Here is a 21833-nt window from a genome sequence, read left to right as displayed (position 1 = left end):
TTACAGCTCTATAGCCCCACAAGGAGTGACACTTATTTAACATTATTCTAGTTTGAAGGCTATGTAGGCAATAAGTCATAAATATTAAAATGCTTAACATTTGCAAAAAATTCAAGGACTACTCAAAAGAAAAAAAAAAAGTCATTTATAGGAATTCTGGAACCACTGAGGTTGTAGGCATTTCACACAACCACTGAACTTCCCAGAACAGCTTCTGATTTGCAGAATTCTGTGAAACAATTACAGGGCCTGCACGAGAAAGGAACAGTAACACAAAACTCTACTCTTAAGTAGGAATGGTGCTATGCAAGGAAAGCAGACACAAAGTGGCTGGATCAGTTTTAAACTTTCTTTGGACTAACACAATTGAATAATGTTTTCTCATGCAGTGCAGACCAAAATTCACAGTGAGATTATCCCACCCCTCAAACTTGAAGGAAGTTTCATAGTACTTTGCAATACACTTTGATAAACTACACGAGAAACTTATTATTTTACACACTCTAACATAATGACCAGCAAAGTTAATAGGGGGGGGGGGGGGGAGGTGTTAAAGCAGAGACAGAGACTAATTCCTGAATATGCATGGTAGCTTTTGGGATTCTAGATAAGGTTTCTTACATAAAAAGGATTCAAAACCACTCTTCCTGCATTTTTGATACCTGGAATAGGTCTTAGGATGGTTACAGCCAGTACTCTCCATCTGACAATAAAATGAAAATGATTCTTCTCTGAAATTATTTAGTGAGAAAGCGATGTTCCTAATTGTGAAGTGTTTGGGGATTAAAGGACTTTCATCACTTCACAATGGCAAGAATGTATTTGTCTATCTCTGCATATTTTGTCTGCCAACAAATACAAGCAAGGCCTACAACATTTTCAGTTTCTGCTGTCCACTTAGAATCAAAAAAGAATACTTGAATCATAGAATCATCTAGGTTGGAAAAGATCCTTGAGATCATTAAGTCCAGCTAACATTACCAAGCCCACCACTAAACTGTGTCCAAAGCTCCACATCCATGCGTATCTTAAATACTTCCAGGGATGGGGACTCCATTACTTCCCTGGGCAGCCTGTTCCAATGCCTTACCAGGCTTTCAGTGAAGAAATTCTTCCTGCTATCTAGTCTAAACTACTGCTGGTGCAACTTGAGGCCATTGGCTCATGTCCTATCACTTATCACCTGAGAAAAGAGGCTAACATCCTCCTCACTGCAATCTCCTTTCAGGTAGCTTTACAGACCAATGAGGTCTGCCCTCAGCCTCCTTTTCTCCAGACTAAACAACCCCAGTTCCCTCAGCCTCTCCTTGTAAGTCTTATTTTCTAGTCACTTCACCTGATTTTTTGCTCTTTGCTGCTTATGTTTAAGCAACTCAATAACCTTCCTGTAGAAAGGGGCCCAAATCTAAACAGAGTACTTGAGGAACATAGCACTGGTAAGACCATACAAGGGGACAATCACCTCCCTCGTCCTGCTGGCCACACTATTTCTGATGCAGGCCAGGATGCCACTGGACTTCTTGGCCATCTGGGCACACTGCTGCTGTTCAGCTGGCTGTTGACCAGCACCCCCAGGTCTTCTTCCACTGGGCTACCTTCCAGACACTCTTCCCCCAGCCTGTACCCATCTCACATGGTTGTTATGACCCACGTGGAGCACACAACATGTTGCATGCCGTAAAATCAGATGTGGCTCATCACTCCAGCCTATCCAGGTCCCTCTGCAGAGTCCTCCTACCCTCAAGCAGATCAACAGTAACACCTAACTTGGTGTTGTCTGTAAACTTACTGAGGGTGCACTCCATCCCCTCAAAATCATTAATGAAAATGTTAAGCAAAACTGTCCCCAAAACTGAGCCCTGGGAAATACCACGTGACCAACAGGATTTAGCTCCATTCAGTCCTTTGGGCCCAGCCATCCTCTCAGTTGTTTGTTTTTTTTCCCCAGCAAACAGTACATCTGTCAAAGCCACGAGCAGCCAGTTTCTCAGCCAGAAGTGGCTGTGGAAAACAGTATTGAATACTTTGCTAAAGTCCAAGTAAGCAACACCCACAGCCTTTCCTTTGTCCACTAAGCATCTGATCTTGTCATAGAAGGAGATTAGGCTCGTCAGGGAGGACTTGCCTTTCATAAACCAAGGCTGACTGGGTCTGATCACGTTGTTGTCCTGTATGCAGCATGTGATGACAATCAAGACGACCTGCTTCATAACCTTCCCTGGCACCAAGGTCAGATGGACAGGCATGTAATTCCCAGGTCCTCCCTCCTGCCCTTCTTGTAGAACAGAATGATGTTCACCAACCTCCAGTCAACTGGGACTTCCCCTTTTAGCCAGGACTCTTGGTAAACTATTGAAAGTGGCTTGGTGAGCACTTCTGCCAGCTCCTTCAGCACCCCTGGGTGGATCCCATCCAGCTTCATGGATTTGAAGATGCTCAGTTGGTGTAGTAGGCACTAACCACTTCCCTTTGGATTTTAAGGGCTTCATTCTGTTTCCTGTCTCTGTCTTCCAGCTCAGTAGGATGGATACCCACAGAACAACTGATCTTACCAATAAAGACTGAGGCAAAGAAGGCATTAAGTACCTCAGACTTTTCCCCGTCTCTTGTCATTATGTTTCCCCCCATATCCAATATATGGTGGAGTCCTATATATAATGGTCTCCTTTGTCCTCCTTATTTAAACATTTTTATAGTCTTACACTGTAATAGCCAAGCTAAGACCTAGCTGGGCTTTGGACCTTCCGATTTTTTCACTGCATAACTTCACAACGTCTTTGTAGTCCTCCTCAGTTGTGTGCTCCTTCTTCCAAAGGTCATAAACTCTCCTCTTCGTCCTGAGTTCCAGAGGTTCTCTGTTCAGCCAGGCCAATCTTCTTCCCCACTGGCTTATCTTTAGGCACATAGGGGCAGTGCTTCCTACTTTCCTACCCCTAGCCCTCCGTCATCATTGGAGGATTCAAGTCAAGTGGAACAGTGAGTTTTCCCTCATCTCTTCTCAGCATTTCATTTGCATTGTAAAAAAGATTTGGGATAAGGAAGCTGTTAGACATACACCAAGAACCTAAGGGCATTAATAACAAACAGCAGGAGTTTGAAGAACAAAGAAATGTTCTTCAAAGTAACAGACCAAGGCATACTAAATGTTTCCATGCCTCAAAAAAAGCTATCTTGTATCTAGTATAACTTTTTAATTTCCTCAGCAATAACTCAGAAATCAACCTTATTAAAAAAAAACAACAACAAAAAAACACTCCTGCTACATAAAATCTGCTTAGATTTATTCAGCTGCCAGTTGAGTCACAAATATTACTCAAACATTTTTTTCATCATGTCTGCATAGCTCAAAATGAAAATGGAAAAGCATTCAAATTAATTTGGTTGATTTCATAAGGCTTTGACTAAAAGCCAAAATAGCAAAAAATATTTGAATCCTGACAGGAAAAAAAAAAAGATAGATATCAAATGAAACAAGCTGTAGCTCAGTCAGATTAGGCAGTCTAACATGATTGATTGCTATGCAAAAAGGAAATCTATCTAATGCATTTTGCAATTTGAGTCTCAGGTGTTGGATATTTTAAACTAGGTAAACATCAGAAGTTAGGTTTCTAATGATAATATTGAAACTTTTGAATACCTGTAGTTTTAATATATGCAAGAGGTACAGTCAGGCTGCAGATCCTCTTTAATGGCACCCAAAATCTATCTGCTTCAAGAGCTTTAACCACATAGGCATTTATAATTGTTTTGCTCTCAACATACTGTATGCATCTTATTTTATACTGTATGTAATCAAAATAATCAGTACTTTGAAGACAGCCACCTATATCTATCTCCAGAACAGTATTTCCTTGAATTCCTTCAACAACTGTAACCATATTGTATATATAATTGGGTGAAAGACTTTGTCAACCTAATGCCTGCCACTTGTTACTGCAGCAGCTCTTCTAGATCTAGATTGCTCTTATTAGCAATTCCACTCCATAAGCAAACAAAAACAATAAACACGTGTGCTGTTTTTCTCCTTTATACTCTGCTTTTGTGTGTTTTGCACAACTGACATTTTTCATAGGACACTTTTGTCACATCATTAATATGAGAGTTAGAGTTAGACAATCAAAGGCTTCAGGTGTCAGTGCCCTGATCCAGGTGAACAGACAACATGCTTAATGAAATAAGTATATTTTCATCTATGGCCAAAACAGTCGAAGTGCCATCACATCTTTTTCCTTTCACAAATTCAAAGTTGTCCCACACAAAGTCCAACCATCCTCCTGGGGCTGCAGTTACTTTCAAATCAGTCCTTTCTATACTCAACTGCTGAGGAACCCCTTTACGTGCAAGTAATTAATTTTTTGAGTTTTCCAATGCAGTAGCATGACACGAATCACAGAATCGTTGAGGTTACAAGGGACCTTTGGAGATCATCTGGCCCAAGCTCACTGCCAAGCAGAGTCACCTGCACCCACATTGCACAGGATGGCATATAGGCAGGTTTCAAATATCTCCAGAGAAGGAGACTTCAGAACCTCTCTGGGCAACCTGTTACTGTGCTCCATCACCCTCACAGTGAAGAATTTTTTTCCTCATGTTCAGACAGAGCATCCTGTGTTTCATTTTGTGCCCACTGCCACTTGTCCTATCACAGGGGACCACTAAGAAGTATCTGGCCCCATCCTCTTGACGTCCTCCCTTCAGACATTTATACTCGTTGACAAGATTTTCCCGAGTGTTCTCTTCTCTAGGCTAAACAGGGCCAGCTGTCTCGGCCTTTCCTCATATGAGAGATGCTCCAGTCTCCTGGTCATCTTTGTAGCACTCTGCAGGACTCTCTCTAGTAGCTCCAAGTCTCTCATGTACTGGGGAGCCCAGAACTGGACACAGCACTCCAGGTGAGGCCTCACCAGGGCAGAGTAGAGGAGCAGGATCACCTCCCTTGACCTGCTGGCAACACTCTTCCTAATGCACCCCAAGATCCCATTGGCCTTCTTGGACACAAGGGCACATTGCTGGCTCATGGTCAGCCTGCTGTCCACCAGGACTCCCAGGTCCCTCTCTGCAGAGCTGCTCTCCAGCAGGTCAGCCCCAGCCTGTACTGGCGCTTGGGGTTATTCTCCCCTAGGTGCAGGACCCTGCACTTGCCCTTGTTGAACTTCATGAGGTTCCCCTCCGCTCAACCCTCCAGCCTGTTCAGGTCTCTCTGGTATATCAGCCACTCCTCCCAGTTTTGCGGTAAGTGACTATTTCTCCCTTTACCACCAAACAAATACATTGCCTGCAGATACATTGCCTATACTGGGCTTGCAAAGCCTCACAATACTTTTCAAGTTGAGACTCCAGTCCAGCAGTACTGTAATTACATTGGCAGCTAGATCCCTTTCAACCTTTTCCTCTGATTTTATATTCTTCCCTTCTCTTCTGTACAACATAATTCACTTCCCACCCCAAAAAGCAGAATGAAAAGAGAGCAGACATAGAAAGAAAAGAACATACACCCCCTCTTCTGTCCCATCCTCTTTCACCTGTCCCTGCTCTATTCTGTAATGTTCTCCACTTCAAATGTCCTTTCTGTTATTTATTTTGGGTAGTCTCCATTTCCCCTCTCCTTTCCACTCCCTTTTTAACATCAGGATTCCTCAGAGGAATCCATTTTCATCTTTGAAAGTTTGTTTTATTCCTTCTGTAGAAGACCAAAAAAAAGCCAGTTTTCCCTAGTATTTCATTTTGTTGTCACTCAAGAACAAGAAGTTGCTTTTGGAGTTGATAATCTGCAATGTCTTCTTGTATAACAGTTGTCAAGTCAGTAATTAGAAATAATCCATTAGAAGCATAAATTATTGATCAGACTATTTATGTGTGACCACAGAACTTCAGAAGATTATCTGCAGACAGTATCCAGTCAGACTGACTTCTACATAAATTTCTATGTTGTTTCCCCATAAAACCCTAGAAATACTAATATGAAAGGGTTCCAGTAAATTAATGTTACCATTAAAGATAGTGTTGCCAGATTTTTCTTGCTGCTGTACTGCAAATCATTTCAAATCAAACCATGATCTAGTTTAGATTAGTGTTACTTTTATTCACTACACCAATATTAGTGAGTTATGGAAACACAAAAAAGTGATTTTTTTTTCAATCTGCTACTTTCCATGTGAAAAGAACAGATTGCAGATCTCAAATGATGCGTTACTGTTACTGAGTCTAGATATCATGCATTTGTTCCAAAGAAACAGGCTAATTATTGTAGTAATCTTGACAGTAAACAGGATGACTGGAGTTCTTTACTCAGCCATGATTTCCACATTGCAAATGCAAAAATGAAAAGATAGACAAATGAACAAACTGACACTCCCACACAGACTGTGTAATCTACAGTTGACCTGCCATTTCTTTCACTGCCTGTAGACACCATTTAACACTTTAAATATGGCTGTAATCATATAATGAGATTTGCTAAAGCCGGGCTTTGTGTGAACTAGTCCAACTGGTATCTTGATGATCTACTTGCTAAACACGAAGAATACTTTTCAGATATTTTGAAACTAGCAGAAGCAGTAACATTAGTAATAACATTTTCAATGCTTTGTTCAGATTTTGAAAGCATGTCAAACTTTCTAACATCTAATCTGATGCAGATTACACCCATGTTCCATAAACCAGAGATATGTTATAGTTTTAAATATGGAGTAAAAATATTTATATTCATGCATGCAATGGCACTACACTAGAGATTCCCTCTCATAAATATACAAACTGCATAGTATTTTGCTGTAAACATCGCATGCATAATTATGTATTTCTGAGTATAGGGTTGTTTAAGTAACTTTAAAAGTTTTACTGTTCTTTAGCAATTCATAACCCACCATTCATGTGATGTGATATTTATGCCTCCAAAAGGACCTCACCCATTACAAAGATAAAAGCAAAATGTAAGTATGTAGGAACAAACAGGAAAGGAGAGATCACAAATAACGATTGCAAAAACTAAACCTGTACAAAATCTGTGACAGTAAAACAGAGATGTGAGAAAACAAAAACGTTTGTTAAACTACTACTTTATTCCATCCCACAATCTAAATAAGGAAAGGACTGTAATCTGAAATGTGTCTGCTCATTTCATAGTTAAGAAAATAAAAAGCTACTGGTGGAAAAGAAGCAAGGGATGCGTGCATGCATGCTAGAAACTGCATTTGCTGAAAGATTTAATTCTAGTTCTTTTTAGAGATAGTTTTACCTTAAACTATGAATTTTTAATGCTCACAAATGGTCAGTGTCTTGCCCTCAACCATCATGAATCAAAAGCGCAAGTGACACTCATAATGAACAGCAGCCCCCCAAACACTACCAGTATCAATCTTTTTCCAGATCAACTGTCTCTACTGAAGTTACAAAAGAAAATTTCCAAATTCTTACCACAACAAAACTCCTATATTCTCCATTATCAGCCCTGCTGAAATTTGAAATTACACGGTACTTTTCCAACTGCTATAATAACCTCTAGAATAATTAAACTTGTACACAAAACCTTAAGATTAAAAAGACACACACAAGGACTTGCCCTGTCTGCATTTCCAGTACAAAACCACTCATCCACCCACACTTTCTTGTACCCATTTCTCATGTTTTTCTTATACATAATACATTTTGACTTTGCCTTCCATCATCCCCTCCATTTCACACTAAACATAAATTCTCTTCCAGTCTACTGCCAAGCCACCTGCCAGTCTTGCTTCCTTCCAGAAAAATATTGATTCTTCTCATCATCACTTTAACTTCTAATCACAATACCACACCCTTCCCTACTGAGACTAACAGTGTCAAGTCTCCTCACAATCTATTTTTCACAGTTTTTTTCTTCTACTAACAAATCAAAGTTAACTCCCTCCAAAACCATCAAGAGTTCTCCTCCAATTGAAAATCAATTTTCCAACTACCTAGACAGTTTCAATATAGCTATAAGCTGGGCTAAACAGTATCTGGCACACAGCTTCTGATCTTAGCGTTTCTTTTATGCAACTGTTCTTTTGGGTTATTTTTTTTCCTATTTTCCCATTCAAATGCACTCACAATTGACTGGTGAGTTGGACCGAGGAGAAGTATTCTGTCTCAAATGGTAGATGCCAGAAGTCTGAAGATGATGGATCCAAAAGGACAAAAGGTGGTATCAGCAAGGTAAACAGAAAGTCTAAATGCTTGGCCGTGAAGTTTGGTTCCAAGTAGGTCAGACTACTATTGAGATCAGGAAGGTGTCTTAAAAACTTCTTGACTCCAGGATCAACTCAGCAGCTAACGGCTCTTTTATTAATGGGAGGAGAAGAAGGAACAAGAACACAACAAAGCAACCCACAGTAGGAAAGAAGCCACTGAATACAACAGGAAAAAAAAAGTTCTGAAAAAGAAGAGTACAGATGCAGTAAAAGGCAAAAGGCAGGGAGACATCTGGAGGGATAAAAGGATAAAGCTGTTTACATACTTGCTCCCTCCTTGCTTTAAACCATTTTGTTTCCAGAATCCTACTGAGTTCCCGCTTCTGCCTGTAAACTCACCTGCTGCTTCACTACCGCAAGGAAAGACAGCAGCAGTATTTTTACTGTTGTGGGAAAGAAAGACAATTCCTTTTTACATATCACAGGAAACATATCCACTTAGAATAAGAAAAGAGATGTTATGTCCTCCCCACAGTGTCTTTGACTGATTTTTTTTTTAAATTTGTCAGTTCAAAATAGTTATTGTGTACGGTGCAATACCATTCATATCAGAACGTCGGCCTCTATAATTTTAAGTGTTTTTTTTTTTTTTTAAACAAATCTGCTATGCAAGCTTACTAAATGAATATACAAGTCCACTTAACTCTGTTGCTACATCTTGTTTTTGCCCTGGATTTTATGTTTTCTTGCTCCTTTAGTCCTTCTTTCTTCTCTGTAACGTGTTATCAGGAAGGATGATTTGCTATCTTATTCTCCTGACAGAAGGTTGTCCATGTTTTGTTTGCCTTGTTTCTTTCTCTAGAGGCTCAATGAGTAACTGGAAATGATGACAGGATGAAAAAGACACTGTACCAATCAACAGGTTTGTTGTTCTAAGTTGTTGTAATGGTTTACAATAAGTTAACAGCTAGATGAGAATTTATATTTGCTTTAACTGGAAATAAGCAAAGATGGTTTCATCTAATAACACCACAGAGGTAATATATGCATGCTTACTGCTTCCAAATGGATTTATTTATCAAATGAAAAGAATTAAAGAAAGGTATTTGGCTTAACAATTAAATTTGTGATTTCTTACATTGCATCCTCCTTTTTACTAACATTAAATTGTTAAAAAAACAGCCTAGTACTTTATCTCATCTTAATTTAACAATAAAGTAAGTGCAGCAACATGGTATTTAAAAAGCAATACAAAATAAAAGATACGGAAACAGAAGGCAGGTGTTTCACATATATAACATGCTTCTCAAGTACAACAGTTAAGTCTCTGAGAAACAAAAACTTCAGGAATACATAATACCAATGATACAATCTCTTATTAAACAACGGTTTCAGCCTGGAGAAGAAGAGGCTGAGGGGAGACCTCATCACAGTCTACAACTTCCTTGCGAGGGGGAGTGGAGAGGCAGGTGACCTATTCTCCGTAATCACCAGTGATAGGACCCGTGGGAATGGTGTCAAGCTGAGGCAGGGGAAGTTTAGACTGGACATCAGGAAGAGGTTCTTCACCGAGAGGGTGGTCGCACACTGGAACAGGCTCCCCAGTGAAGCAGTCACTGCACCAAGCCTGTCTGAATTTAAGAAGTGTTTGGACTGTGCACTTAGGCACATGGTCTAAACTTTTGGGTAGACCTGTGCGGTGCCAGGAGTTGGACTTGATGATCCTTATGGGTCCCTTCCAACTCGGGATATTCTGTGATTCTATGAAAGGTAGTAAAGTCATTAAATGATACATAAGAGGGAATACATTTAGGTTCCTTGAGGTGAGAAGTTGACATTCCACAATTAACTCATTTCTAATTTACTAGTACAAAATAGCTTACAGGGCTACTGTTAAAAAATACAAATACTAAAACTAACTTGATTTGTGAATTCATAACCAAGAATTCAGAGTGGTAAAAGAACCATCTCCCACTGGAATACCCCTGTAACTAACTCTAGATAACATCCCAGAAAAGAAAGCATATTTGTCTAAAGTGGTTGAAGTCTAATGACTTGACAAAAGCAGAAGATTGTAATACTCCAAAAATTCCAGTTGGCCTAACAGTCCATGAATCTTAGAGAACCAAAGAGAATTAAAAAAATAAATAAATCAACTATAAATATACACACAACTGTATAAACTCTGTACAATTAAGTATTCAACAGTCTCAGGGCAAGACAGATTGATTTATTCAAATTAATTTAAAATTGCTTAAGTTATGATTAAAATTGGAAGGAACATTTGTTATAAATCATTTTTGGTTTGCATTTGTGATTTTTAAGCTGTTGTTCTGCAGTTAACCACATTTAATCACTGACCCAGTCAAATAATACTTCTTAGCACTAAACTTGATTTATCTTTTTTTTTTTTTAAATTAAAGAAGACACATTGCATTCCATTGCTTCTTACAGGAAAATGCAATGTAATGTGTTCAATCTAGACTTGGGTGTTTAATTACATTATGCTCACAAGTATGTTGTCTATGATTTTCAAGACAATGTTTTTAAACATATCTGGCAAGCTACATTTGGAAAATAGAAATATAACAAAAATACATAAATCTAAAAGACATTTTTAAGTTGACTTTAAATACGACACTTCTAAAGAAATGACACATAACCAAATACAGTTGTCAGAACACATTTTACACTTCAAACTGAGCAGTTCATTACAGAAGGGAAGCACTACCCTTATGTGAACTGAACAGATTGTTTCTGGTGACACTGTCCTTCAATGGCTTAAAATGAATACATTTCATCATTTTATGTTTTTTGTTGTTGTTGTTTGTTTTTGTTTGTTTGTTTTACACATAAATGGGAAGAGTAAAGTGTTTGTCCTTTGGTTGTTGGAGAGTCCTTGACTTCCTATTGTCTTGGCTTTCTCTAAAACTTGGACAATGTTCATATCTTATCTGAATTTAAAACTCATGTGCTCGGTCTCTGTCTCAACCCATCTCACCGCTACAGAAAAAACACTGAGAAGCTGGATAGAGTGAGTTCACAGCAGGGGCCACTGACATGGGCACATGAGGACAGACAGACTTGGGGAGCTGGGCATGTTCAACCCAGAGAAAAGACAACTTCAGAGGACCTACCAGCAGCCCCCAGTACCTACAAGGAGGTTAGTGGGAAGACAGAGCTTGGCTCTTCACGGGACAAGAGGCAAGAAGCATAAGTTGAAACACAGGAGATTCAGACAGGACATCAGGAGAAAGCGTGTCATCCTGTGGACAGCCCACCAGTGTAACTGGGACACAGAGAGGACGTGCTGTCCCTGGCCTTAGAGTTTTCACGACCTCACTGGATACAGCTCGCCATTACTGATGCCGCTCTGGATGGGAGCTTGGAGCAGAAATCTAGTGAGGTCCACTCCACAGTCCACTATTCCATGATTCTATGAATACAGTATCTTTATTTAACCAAAAGTTACATTATTTGATTAAAGTTCGGTGTTAGCAGAACCATTTTAAGGAAAACCATTCAGAGGCAGCTATTACAAACAGTTATTTAAGGAAATCCTGTTCATTCATATTAACTGTTTGTCCACCCAACATCAGGAATGACACGCTCTTGTTTTCCTTCTGTTTGTCTACTTAAGGTGAAATGAGACAGCCACTTTTCCTGGCTCTGCACATATTTAACCTACTGTTAAATAGATTAAATTTGTTTGTATGACAAAGGGCACTGAAGGTCTCTTCCCCTTAGGCATTCTCAGTCTGAAACACTTCAGCTACATTGTGGCATGTCAAAACAATACCGGGTTTCCTAGCCAAGACAGATTTCATACAGGGAGGAAAGAGAAAAGTAATTTGACATATTAACACAAAGCACCAATTTAAAACTAAAGCTTTTCCATATTTCCTGAAAGAGTTTCAAGTAATCTAAATATAGAGCTGCTCAAAGATATTTCACAGAAGTCACAAAGAGCAGCCCACACGGCTGCTTTCCAATAAGAAACTAGACAGACGACACTGAAATGTGGCTATTTGGCGATATCCTTTCAAACAACATAGAATAAATACTTGAAAACAAGTAGCTCATAACACTTCTGCAGCTGTCACATCCTAGCATATCACGACATGTCACTAACTTGCTGCAACATCAGGTAATAACAAAAAAAAAATCTAAAAAATCTGACAGTAAGAAATGCCACTTCACCAGCAGGCTCAGTCTTCGAATCACAACGTAATAACATCTTAAGACAAAGCATTCTGTATTAACAACTTATCAAAAAAAAAAATCTCACAAGTTCAAGAGCTCCAAAAAAAGTGTCAAAACTCACAGAACCAGTATAAAACTGACGTATAAAACAACAGAGTTTTTACAAAACAAGTACATAAATAAAATCCCTTATGTTGTAATGTTAGCTTAGAACTCGGTCTTGTGAGTCCACAGGCAAAAACATTGACAAGCTATCAGTCTAAGCAAATGGCTGACCTCTAGGAAGACAGACTTGGAAAAGTACCAAAACCCAAGAAAATTATGGTACGGTTTAAGTCTGCTGCAGCCTACAGATACCCTTGTAAACACCATTAATGTGCCAGAACCAGCTTGGGTAGCAAAAACAGCATGAAATTGGCAGTGTCCTGCACAATCCCTCCAGCTTTCAGCTGCTGAAATATGAGCTTGTTCTACCTTAATCCACATGTGTTAAAATCACACATGCAACTACATTGCAGAAATAGTTTCTAATTGATATGGCTCTCACTTATACCGATGTAATCTCATCAACCTCAACCAAACAATCCTCCTTTATCTGTTCTATGCTGTGGTCTGAGTCTACTTCATCACACTGCTTTTACGTCTGCAAATGTGTAACAATGAAAAGTGAAGATTCTACCTCATTTTTTACATCCACCTTGCTCAGGCCTGTAAGTTCTACCAACAGTTTTACTTTCCCATCATCACAAACTTAAGTAAAACACAGTTCTACTCAATTTCTGCAAGCATGCTCTCAAAATGTTCATCAGAATTCAGTGCAACTTCACTATTCTTTCAATGTCCGAAACAATTTTAGTGTGCCAGTCTCCAGTTTTAGGGATCAAAAGACTTTTCAAAAAGAACATCCTAATTGTAGCTAGTTACCTTGAAATCATCTTTAATTGAAGCCAAGTTAAGATAAAAGCAACCAGAAGTATTTAATCATAAAATCCCTGATAGACAGCATAGTTGCAAAGGGTTATGAAGGCACAACTGTAGAGCAATTAAAAGATAACTATGCACCTATTTACACAGTTGTTAGAATAGTTCCAAAGTCTCAACCTTTTGGAAGCCAGCTGTTGGACTGACACATGCTTTATTGCCCACAGCTGAGCATCTGTGTCTTGTGCAATCCCATGTCCTCAGATTCCACTGGGAACCCAAACTTTCTTTTGTAGCTCAGTTCATCTTTGGGGTTATCCAGGATGTGGTTGCACAACGTTTTCTCTGGCACTGTAAACCAGTTTAAGAAGTTACCCTGTCCATTCCCCTTCCCTCTTGCCACTTGTTTCAAAGAGAGAAAAAAAAGTCTTAAACTTAGGTCACAGTTGTGATACAGTTTACAGCACAGTCCTACAAAGAGCTGTTGTGTTTACAAAGCTGATGGAGCAGCAAATTCCAGAGTTTATGAGAGGCTGAGGAAAGAAACTTCTTGTGTGGCATACACTTAAAACATCAAGAAACTCCAACCCCTAGCTTTCTGTCAGATCTCTGGGATTTCTTGGTGTATAATTTCTGACAGAAAGGCCAAAATTCACTTTGTCTGCTCAGATTCTCATCCATTTTTCTTAGCATTAAGAACTCTCCTATCCCTTGGCTAAGCAGGTAGTCTGCTTCCTGTCGCTCCAAAGGGCAAAACCTCAAGGTATCAAAATACATATTAGGGGGAAAAAAAAAAAAAAGAAAAAAGTGTCACTGTTTACTTAGTGCAGAAATCAGAAAAACTTGCATAGCAGAAGATTTGTCAACCTAATAAATTAAATCAGTTGCTTAAAAACTGCATAATTAACACTGATCTCAACTCACAAGAGTAGGTATCCAAACTTCACACAAGCGATCTTAGACTCTGAAGAGTACAGTCTTGTAAAGCTGTATTAAATCTGATTGTACATGACAACAAAGCTGCACACATTTCTGTGACTATATTATGATATGACTAATATATTCTACAGTAGAATTTCTAATGGTTCAGAAATAATCCAAAGAGAGAAGTTGTACCAACAGTACTATAAAGTATGTCAAAATAGCGTCAGAAATAAGGCCAGAGATGCCAATTATAATTTCCAAAGTCAGTCTGTACAAGAAGTACTTGTCTCCATGTGAGGTACATTTCATTGTGAGAGAAAGTATCTTTCTTTAGTAGTTTGATGATAATGTTGAAAAACAGTCAAGCTTTCAAGTGCATGTATCTTCTTGGCAGCCTTCACGCAACAGCCAATAAAATGGAAGTAGTTTGGCTTTGTGTCCAATTTCGATTCTTTCAACTACAAGGAGAGAGTTTTAAAAAGCTTTCACTTCATTCAACTCCTTTTACTACCCCCATTTACAGAGGAGAGCAATGTTTTGCCTTCTTCACCTTTGCAGTCTGTAGGATTGGAATAAGACTGTTTTTGATTCTGCTTTTCCCTGCGAGGATGCCAGCTCATAGAGACCAGTTGCTATTTGGCTTCAACTCCAGATTTCCCAGCACATTGGAGTACTCCTTCGTACAGATGGGATATAACAAACATGTAGGTGGCTTTATTTCCCCTCTACATTTCAGTAAGCATTTGTTCCGTTGCTTCACAGAGAAACATGCAGAGAGTTGGGTATTACTGTCCCTTGCAACTATATTCCATTTAGTTTATGAACAAACATAACATAAACTTAAGAAACAAACAGTATTGCTACCTTTTGTAGAACCAGAACTAAACATCACAGCACATCTGAATTCTTCACAACTGAGAAATGCTGCAAAAGAAAGGATCTTTGCTGGTGTATACTCTCCAATGTCATAAACAGTACACCAACTATGCCACACATAGCAGACTTAATTTTATGTTCTTTTTCTGAACATCATTCTCCAACATGAGCCTCCACTTGAAGGCTGTACTGTTAAGAGCCTTTTGTCTTTATAACCTCAACAAAGCTTCCTATGTTATTTGACTATCATTAGAGCTTTCCAAAGCATCTTTAAAAAAAACAGACAAAAAAATCTCTTTCATCAGGAATTAATAGTGTTTTTTTTTCCAATAGCCTTAGCCTTCAAATGTTCTTGTGTTAGGCTTGTAGTCAAGTTTTACCGATATACTCAGAGAAATTCAGACACCACCTGTGACCCTGTTTCTATAACTGAGCCCATGAAAGTAATCCCATAATTTCATATTGAAGTCAACAGGGCTCCCAATCTAAATGCACTTGAACAACTGAGGCCTCCCAGGATTGCTTGAGAAATAAAGGTAGAAAATCTACTGTATATTTTTATGTAGCAAGATAAGATATTTAAAAGTAAAAAGATTTTTTTCTTATTTTAAAAATACCTTACAGTTCTGGAAACACAAGGAGCAGCACAACACGCCGAAGAATTACAAACATTTTGCTCGTAACTAAGAAGTCCTTAGCTGTTGACCAAGATTAATGGAGAACAAAGACTGAAGATATTCATTTAAGGCATATTAGATTTCATTAAAGATCAGTTTATTTCATACATGCAGAATGTCAATGTTAGGACTAAGAAATGTTAACACCGTTCTTATAAAATATTAAAAAACAAGAAATTTTTTTTTCATACTGTTTTTCAAAGACGGGCTGACTGCAGAAATAAAAAAGTCTCACTAATTGATTTAAACTGATTTCCTAATTATTCTTAATAAATACTATAAAAACAAATCTTTAGGACCAGTAAAGTCAAAGAACCATTTTCTGATTTGTAGTTTATATATGCAAATAACTTTAATTGCATCACTTTGAACATACATAATCTTTAAGACACTTGTAAAATACGTTCTTAAACCCTGAAATCTATTGCAACCCCTCGAGCACATAAGCAAACTGATAAAGATTCAGCTAAGCTAGCTCGACTAGACTGTCAATACAAATTTCACATCAAGAACACATAGCTCAGGAACCACAATAAATACCAGAACAAGTTCTACGCGGGTATGCACACAAAGCAAAAAGCACCATCCTATACACACGTACGCAAGCATATAAACTCTTTCAGAGTTCCAGCCTAAGTAACCAATTTTTAGTTTCTTAAGGCTGTAAAAAGCTCCAGTTCTATTTCCCAGGCCTGGTACTGAGTATGTTTTTCAACTTTCACATAAGTACTGAACAGCAGCTTCAGGACATCAGTGGTGATAACTGGTCAACTTAGAATATCTTGATTTTGGTCTAGTCTTAACAAAATTGAGAGCTAGCCAAATGAAGAACAGAAGACAGATAACATTTTATGTAAACAAATACAGACCATTAAACTCCTAAAAGAATAGTGTGCAGCTATTCCCACATGGCACTGAATTTTAAGTCAAATGTAAGCTGTTAAAACAACCATGCAGCAGGATATGCAGTTCAACACTCTCTGCTAAATATAGGCACATGCAAGGCAAGAAACAGTGTTCCAATGAATGAAGAATGGGATCAAAAACATTCAAATTTCATCTGACATCTTGTCTTTTGTGACATTACAGAAAACAGAAAAACAGACTCAATTCATAGAAAAGCAACACAGATTTATTTAATCTATGGACAAATACTAACGATTCTAGGAAAAATACAGAAGGAAGTGCAGAAGAAGGGACAGAGGCATGGAAAAAAAATCAAAACACTGAATACTAATGCCTCTCTTCCTAACACAAGAGAATGTTCAACTTTGACTAAAAAGTGATCTATTAAAAACATAAGAAACTGTGTAATAGTACTGTAGAAGTCACTGTCATAAAGACAAAAATGCAGAGACAACTCACATCATAAAAGGACAACATCTTTACTGGTTTAAAAGAAAATACCTATAGTTAGGCTGCACCCTTCAGGATTTTTTTTTCCCTACAAGTCCAATTTAAATAGTTACGTTTGAATGTTTAATACAATGACTGCATAACCAAAATTACAGAGGCAAATACCCTCCAGGCAGGTCATTCTACTTGCCTACTCAATAACCACCTACGCTTTCCACCAAAGATAATTGCTTTCCAGTACAGGTCAACAAGCAGAAGTAAAGTTAGAAAATACTTTTAAAGATCAAATCAGCTGTACTCAATACCCATGATAACACTAGGGGATTCTACTTTTTTTCCATTTGATTCAGGTCTCTCTGTGTTCAGTACTGTATAACAAGAGAGTTGGTTATGGAGTGAGGAATCACCTTTTTTCTTCCAGCATCAGACAAGTTACAAACGACAGAACCAAGACACCTTACATTCGAGTCCTGTAGCTCTCAGTGTATTCCGATGGTCACCCAAGTGACAGATATCATGAACTGCGTAGATCAACTCAGCAATACAGCCAAAAAGCACGTCTGTGCGTGTACCAAATAACCGACTACAGTTCTACCAGCAGAACTACTATAAGGAAACTTTGTAGTGTACATATGTTTTCACTTTGCTTTTCAGGTCTCCAAAAAGATCTACCATATCGAATAGTTTGCAAAATCTCATATCCAGAAATTCAAGAAAGCTGATTATTTATCTTCTGATATAGAAGTCACATCTGAAACAAGTTAGAGAAATACAAATACAAGCCTGAGCTCAAATGTTGACTCAGATCTTGCTAGTCTTACTCATATTAGTCATCTTACTGGGCTCATGCTGAGAACCCTGTGGGTGGACACATGAATTCATACAGAACCCACTGAAATCAGTGCACAGACAGGATCAGATGCTCTGAAATAGCAGCTCCATTAAGTTAAATGGAAAAAGTATAACTGTGTATTGCCTAATAACAGTGTTAATGTTTGCATGCAAGCCTTAGTGAAAAGAATGCAGGGACAGAAGGATGTTTATAATAGAAATGCTAACTTGTAACAGCACAGTACCACTAGCACAGGATAATTCAGGTTAAAAGGTACCTCACGAGGTCTCATCTAGTTCAACCTCCTACTCAAAGCTGCAGTTATTTTTATTTTAAAAAGCCATGAGGTTTTGATTGCTTATTCAGTATCAGTTGTTCTTTTTTCAAAATCTCATTGCTACAGATATATTTTAGTTGATGCATGAGTAATTATTTTACCCTGCTTTTCAATGAAAGTTTCGTAACTTCTGATAGTAGCTCCCTTTTAGGTACAAGTTACACGATTTAACTCACGCATTTGTTTAATGTTAGTATATATGTGAATCTTGTTTATTTCCCCTCTTGAGGTTCTTTCAGCCAAGATAGTCGAACATTTCCTGTTACTGCATACATTTTCTCCAAGCTTTTTGTTTACTGTAAGTCATACAGGAAAAATGCCCCAGAACTGAGATAAAGAGACCAATGTCAAAAGTTACAACCCTGTTCAGTAACTGCTGCTCCTACAACTTCAGCAAGAGGATGCCACTGCTAGTACAAGATGGCAGTGACATTCACTTCAGTCATACTCCCGGTCACGCACAACACCAGCTCCGCACAGTTTAGAAATGGTTATTCTATTAGCCCAATCACCACTCCTAACAGTTACACGTGAGAAGCAGTAGTCTCCTTTCATTTTCCATTCTGCAGTTCTAGTCAATCCGATTCCAGTCAACAAGGATGTTGAGCCATTTTCCACCTTCTGTAAACTTCTTGCTCATTAAAATTTCCCCTCCAGAAGCAAACACTACTTCCCTGTGTTGTTGTCATCAACATTTATGAAAACGAAAGAGCTCTTGTAAATGGTTCAGACTAAAGGCTTCTCAAGAAAGCACGCCTGCCGCCACTACCACTTCACACTGTAATACTACAGTTACTGAATACAATATTATTTATTCACACCTCTGAAGTCACTGGGGACTCACTGTCTTCAAAGCAGAGGACAGTAGGAAAAAGGTAGCTATCACTGAGTCTTCAAACTACCATGTCATCGACTCTAGTCAGGGAACAAAACCAGGCACCTCTGAAGAACATCACTACCGTGTTACCCCCGTATCAGTTACGGGAAAGAGTGAGCAGGGCAAGGAAAAAAAATTAACCCACATAATCAGTCCAAGCTACCACTCCACACCGTGAACATAACCTCTCTACAATCTCCTGTCAATATTGATTTTCTATAAAACACACAATTCAGAAATACTTCTCTCACCTGAACTGAATTAGTCAACATTAACTGTATTAATGCTGGCTAACGTCAGAAACAACGGAGAGCTAGATGTTAAACTGGGAAGCTGTACGGGGCTAAGATGTCAGAAACACTGGCTATTAACCAGCTAGTCCTACCTGCAAAATCGCATTTGAGACTTTAAGCAGCCTTCCCGGTTATGTTTCCCTCTGGCAAGCGACTAGAAAGAATAGCCTACGTCCCTCTGAACACAAGGATTTTACGGAAAACCAAAGCAAGGTGTTGTTTTCTCCCCTGACATAGAGAGTTGGGAAAGGAAATTTGAAGACAGAGCCAATTAGGCTGACACTAGACACACACAAAAAAAAGGAGGGAGAAGTTTTACGCGCAGTTTTTTACTTCGTAGTAACAGCAATAATAGTCATTCATCTCGTGGAAGTTAATGAAGTTCACCAACAAGCGAGCATTTCCGCGCCCGGCTGCCAGCGCAGCGCAGCGCAGGCACGCCGCGGGAGCACCCCTCCGCTGCCGCCTCCCCGCCGCAGGCAGGCAGCTCCCCGCCGCGCCGCGCCGCAGCCCCGCGCCCCCGAGGCAGCGCTCCGGCCGCCCAGCGCCGCTCCGACAAGGTGCGGCGGCCGGCCGGGGACGGCGGCGGCGGACTGCCCGCTCCCTGCGCCGCACGGCCGCCCGCCCCGCAGCCCGGGGCCGCTCCCGCCGCCCAAGAGGCGAGGCCCGCCGTGCCCCCCGCCGCGCTCCCGCCGCAGGTACGGCCTACCCGCCGCCGCCCCGGCCCCGGCCCCGGTCCCGGTCCCGGCCCCGGCCCCGGTCCCGGCGGCGCCGTCCAACCGCCCGCCAACCGCCCCCTCCGCCGAGGCCAGCGGACCACCGCCGCCGGCCCCACTCACCCGGCGGGGGCTCGGCGGGGCGGAGCGGCGCACGCAGGCGGCTTGCCCCTCAGCGCCCGCTCGCTCTCCATGCACGGCGCCGGGGGAGGCGGCGGCGGTCGGCGGCGTGGTGCCGAGCCGAGCCGCGCCGCGCTCTGCCCGCAGCCTCCTCGCGGCCGCCCCGCCTCCCTCCCCCCCCTCTTCCCTTCCCTCACCCCCCTCCCAGCAACGGGCGGGGGCCGGGCCGCGGGGCTCCCGCCGCCTGCGTCATCACGCAGCTGCTAGGCGACGGGGCGGGGCCGCCGCCGGCCGTTACTCGCCCCGCGGGGGGGGGCGGGTTGCCCCGTGGCCGTTGGGCGGCCGTTGGGCGGCGGGTGTCGGGCTCCGCCTGGGGAGCGGGGCGGGGTGCGGGGGTAGCCGCGGGGAAGGGTCCCCCCGCTCCCGTGCTGTTCCTCCGGGGAGCGGAAGGCTCTCGTCTCTCTCAGGTTTCCGTTTTCCGTCGCCAACCGGAGCCGCTGTGAGGTGAAAAGTGAAAGAAAGCGAGGTAAAGAGCCGCGGACCCCGCCGCCGGGCTGACCTCGCCTTGGCCAGGCGTAGTAAACAGCAGCTCCCTTGGCAGCCGTGTGTGTTAGCGGGGCAAGGGGAGAGTGCGCCTTTTTTTCAGGCGATGTTTGTATCTGCTATTTCTGTCCTAGGTCTGGGCTTATTGCACAACCCTTAACTTTGAAAAAGTACGCTTTTCTGTAACTTGTGTGATGACTGTGCTCCTTGTTTTCTTGCCCGTGCCAAGTAAACCTGCTTCAATTAAAACTCTGAAATAGGTGAGCTAGGTTGTCTGTTGGAACAAGCAGAAAGAGAAGGAGCTTGACTGCTAACCTGAAGAGATAGCGAGATAAGGAAAAACGCCAGTATCAGAGGACTCAATCTACAAAAAAGCACCATGAAGTCTTTTCCCAGGAGACAATCGAGAGAAGGACTGGGAAGAACTAAAAAGACAATTGGATCTGACATAGATTATGACTGAAAACCACCAACAGATGCATGCGCAACTCTGACCAATTCCAAAGCAGACTGTTACCTGTCTGCTAACAGAATTTGGTACTGTTAAAGAAAAAAATGTTCTTTAAGGCAAACTTATCACTGCCATCTCCACAGTGACATGTTTTTAACTCTTTAAGCAGAAGAAAAGTGTCGCCTGTGTCATATGACATCATCTTATGGAAATCTAGGGCAATTCAGAATTAGAATTTAACTCAGCGTGTACATTGCTTTGCATATTTGGCTTCCTTGAATATGCAGTTTAAAGGACACTCAGTGATTTTGAAATAAAATCTATTATTTCTTATATCTGTCTAGTCCCCTATCTCACTGGAAGTCTCTTTGGTACTACATCCTCTAATAATTTGCCTTTCTTTTTTAATGCCTTTCTCTCTTTCCAGGCTGTCATGTTGAAAATTCACACAAGCACCTACTCCTGTGACACTGAAAAATTCTGACAAATTGCAAAATAAAATAGTTCTAATTCATCCAGAGTATAATTGCCACTGGTATCCAGACCGCTTAAAAGAT

The 21833-nt window shown here is 40.6% G+C and overlaps 1 protein-coding gene and 1 long non-coding RNA gene across 2 annotated transcripts in view; one reads left to right on the top strand and one right to left on the bottom strand.

The window, feature by feature from the left end:
* JAK2 (Janus kinase 2) overlaps window positions 1–20429 on the bottom strand; it is a 93022-nt gene extending 72593 nt beyond the window's left edge. The window contains exon 1 of the mRNA XM_066987657.1: window positions 20286–20429. The gene's annotated coding sequence lies outside the window, so the exon portion shown is untranslated. The remainder of the gene's footprint in view (window positions 1–20285) is intronic.
* A 138-nt stretch (window positions 20430–20567) lies between these two features.
* Window positions 20568–21611, top strand: LOC125180455 (uncharacterized). Its single transcript, XR_007159019.2, has 2 exons — window positions 20568–20808; window positions 20960–21611. It is a non-coding gene; the product is annotated as an uncharacterized lncRNA (long non-coding RNA).
* Window positions 21612–21833: the final 222 nt, after the last annotated feature.

The sequence above is a fragment of the Anser cygnoides genome, chromosome Z, assembly GCF_040182565.1.
Source record: "Anser cygnoides isolate HZ-2024a breed goose chromosome Z, Taihu_goose_T2T_genome, whole genome shotgun sequence".
Taxonomy (NCBI): Eukaryota; Metazoa; Chordata; class Aves; order Anseriformes; family Anatidae; genus Anser; species Anser cygnoides.
Note: the sequence above shows the minus strand (reverse complement) of the source record. Positions and strands in the feature narration are given on the sequence as shown.